The sequence below is a fragment of the Sinocyclocheilus anshuiensis genome, unplaced genomic scaffold (genome assembly GCF_001515605.1).
Source record: "Sinocyclocheilus anshuiensis isolate Anshui unplaced genomic scaffold, SAMN03320099.WGS_v1.1 scaffold1491, whole genome shotgun sequence".
NCBI classification, from domain to species: Eukaryota; Metazoa; Chordata; class Actinopteri; order Cypriniformes; family Cyprinidae; genus Sinocyclocheilus; species Sinocyclocheilus anshuiensis.
In genome coordinates this window covers 288,304-292,209 of record NW_015555706.1, presented here as the reverse complement: position 1 = coordinate 292,209, position 3,906 = coordinate 288,304, and positions in this window count along the sequence as shown.

The following is a 3,906-nucleotide window of genomic DNA, read 5'->3' as shown; positions in this document are numbered from 1 at the left end:
TATACACACATATATTATGTAAACAAAAACTTTTATTTTGGATGTGATTAATCGTGATTAATCGTTTGACAGCATTAATAAATATATAACTTATTTTATTTCAGCTAGTTGCCAAACCAAAATGTCTAAGTTCATTTGGTGTAAGTTGAAGTAATAAAATAAAAACTAAAATATAGTAAAAACTACATATTTAAAAAAAACTAATAAAAATGACAAAAACACACAACAAAATTACTAAAACCTTAACTAAAATTAAAATGAAAGAAAAACATACAAATAAAATTAATTTAAAATATTACAAAAAAAACTATACAGACATTAAACAAATAATAAAAATGACAGAAACACACAACAAAATTACTAAAACTTACACAAAAAAAAAACATATATATATATATATATATATATATATATATATATTCATATATATTCTAATTGTTTTAGATGTCTGCTAATTGTTTTGAGAATATATAACTTTTAAAGAATTTTCTATATTTGGTTGAGAAATGTATACATTTTTCCTACATTTTATACATATTAAATACACACAGTTATTCAAAACTGGTGAATTTCTTTGAAGTTACAAATAAATCAAGGTCAATTCAACATTTTCAATTCAACATCCTGGGTAGCATTTCCATTCAAATTCACAATCCAAATTCTCAAATTCTGAATTTTGCTCAACTTGCATCAGGCATTTTGCAAACAATGTGGATTAAATTCAGAAAAGGGAACAAATATGTTGAATACGCTCCAGAATACTTTTACAAATCCTTTCTGATTTAAACAGCGGAGAATAATCCAGATCAGCAGGTCATTTCAGTACATCGTCCAGTTCGTGAATGCGTTTGGAGGAAGGCAGGGTCGGTTGAGAGGAAGCCGGGTTTTTGTGGGATGGATCCCGGCTGAGCCTCCGATCTCTCGTTCTATCATCACCACACCTAAACACAGTGACTGACTGCACGGCAAGAGGCTAACGCTAACAGAAAGAGCTCAACTAAAACAGTTCAACCCATCAACAACATCCAATCACAGGCCACTTTGACAACATCTACTGTACTCACACGACCACGACTCCAACCTACGGACTGTGGATGATGTCGGTGAGGTCTGAGAACAACGAGCGAACGAAACAGCGAAGGGTCACAAAACCTGATATGTTTACTTCACCTCATCCAGACGAGATCAGACTCTCATTTGTCTCCGTTTCAAAAGATGAAACACAGTCAAACCGGCTGGATGTCACACTCCATTTATCACATGTGCGGGAAGTGAAACATTATGTCACTCTGTGTATCTTGACTAATTGGATAATATCATAATGCTGAGTCCTTACAAGATGAAATTAAGCACTTACTGTCTTCACAGATTACACAAATAATTAAAGAGTGATGAGCTCCGTTCCAAACCCTGGTGAGCCAACCTGCTGTCTACATAGGCAGCTCCCTTCTTAGGGAACAACTAAAATTGAACCTCATATGTGATGATTTGAAACGCTCTACTAAACTTAAAATATCAATACACTCTAAAGAGAACAATACACGATACCAAGAAATATTGAAATGAAATTTCCAATTGTAACTGTTTCAATTTCATTTCGGTATTAAATATTATTTACTGATTTAATATAGATATAAAGCATAAGTCTCTGTTTGAGTCTCTGCTCTCAGTCTGTTATGCAAGTCAAGCCCAAAGCTTGTGACTGTTTGACAAACCATTATTACTATCAGTGTTTCAGTAGAAGACAACAATGCAACGTGAACATAATACCGGACTGATTATAAAAACTGGAACATTTGCAAATCTTGTTAGGAGGACTATTGTAAAAATGATTTTTCGAAGTTATAAAACAAAGATTATTGGATTGTTTGAAAAGAAAATACTATTTCAGTCTTTCAACCTCAAGATTTAAAGCTGAATCCAATGTTACTTGACATTTCTTTCTAATTATTTGTGAAATTTATTAGTAATTTCTGAGTGAAAATTGCTTTTAGACCAAATTTATTTCAGTGTGCACTACATAAAAAAGTAAAAACATGGGAAATGGAAGGAATTTTCAGTATTGATTTTTATTATTTTTTTTTTTTTTTACAAGTGTTTTACCTAGATTGTTAATTTTCCACTGCATTGGCTTGTGTTTAAAGTTAACGAAAATGTTAATTTTTTCTTTATTTCTGTTTTTCTTTTTTTTTTTTTTTTTTTTTTTAGAGATACTAATTATAGTTTTCATTTTCATTTCAGTTAAAGTTTTGGCAGTTTTGTTGTGTAAATCTATCATTTTTATTTATTTATTTATTTTTATCGTTTTTATTAATTTTAATTTCAGTTTTAGTACATAAATTCAGACTAAATGAGAATGAAAAATTGAGTTAAAAATGTTTTAGTTTTTATACATTTCATTTCAATTCATGTTTGTTTTATTTCAAGTAACAAAAAAGATTTTTGTATGGTTTTAGATTGAGTTTAGTTACCTATAATAACCCAGGTGTAGTAGAATCTGCTAGTTATTGGCCTCATGAAGGTGATATCCAGCAGGTTTGACTGTATTTGTCATATTGCACACACACTCCAGAACAGGTGAGTTTAAGTTAGAACATTCTTCATTTATGGCTCTTGTAGCTTATTGGTTAACGAACCTGTTCTCAACACCAGCTGCCGGTTAACTTGATTGGTTAATAGATACGCATGATGCACAGAACTAGAATAAGTTCGTCCTAATCATTCCAGTTCTCAGTCTGTTCGAATTTAACAATGTGTTTTCTCAGAAACACACCATGTTGAGCGGCTGCGGTGTTGAAAACAGATTCTGTTGCGATTTCAGTTGACGTGTTTAAAACACTGAAGAAAAGAAACAATTCAAAGTAGTACAAAAACACATTTCAAACAAATGATCTGAATATAATAAACACAGAATACCCTCTACAGTCAAAGACACATGGACTAGATGGGCGACATGATTTCATGTCCATCTGTGGTCACCAGCCAGGGACCCTCCCTCATTGAGACCCAGTCGGGGGGGCGGTGATGGGAAATGACATGGGGGTTCAGACTGGGCAGGAGAAGCAGAGACGTTCACACACCGGCCGCCAAAAGCAAAGAGCATCAGGACGAGAGAAAAGCATGCATCATATCTGTGTATGCATTATGGCATCCATGCTAATGTATATAATGTGCAATTCCACTGTATAGCAATTAGTGCATGGGAAACAGAAAATGAATTCACAGTGGAGCCAATGAATAACACTTACTAGTCATAAATGCATAAATGAGGCTGAGTACAAAAATAAAATATGCAGTTATTGCAAACGGAATATGATTCAAAGTGCACTATTGCTGTTAACCTCGTGTAAATATATGGCTCTAGTGTGTGTGTGTGTGTGTGTGTGTGTGTGTGTGTGCATGTTTCTCTGTGTCCCTGACGTCTAGCGGATCCGACACCAATGCAGCCTCCCCCCATGAAGGCCAGCGGGTTGTCGGTGTGTGCGTGGACCGAGGCCGATCGAGGGGGATTGTGGGTAAGCGTGGGTAAACCCTGACCTCACCCGACCCCTCGTCAGCCCGGTCCAGGCTCTTTAAAAGCAAGAGCCGTGCAGCCAGAACTTAAAGCTGGGCTTCCTAAAGCCTGTGTTTCTGGCTGACGGTTGCTGGAGTCGCAGTATTGCGCTCACAATGACGCGGCCGGTGCGTTTGTCCCAACTCACACAGGTGCTCATCGCAGAACCAGAGCCAAGCTAATGCTGGAATGACTCGTTTTATGGTGTTTGCATGTTTGTTTGTGCGATGCAGAACAAACATATATGACCCTGGAGCACAAAAGCAGTGTTAAGTCGCTGGGGTATATTTGTAGCAATAGCCAAAAATACATTGTATGGGTCAAAATTATACATTTTTATTTTATGCAAAAAA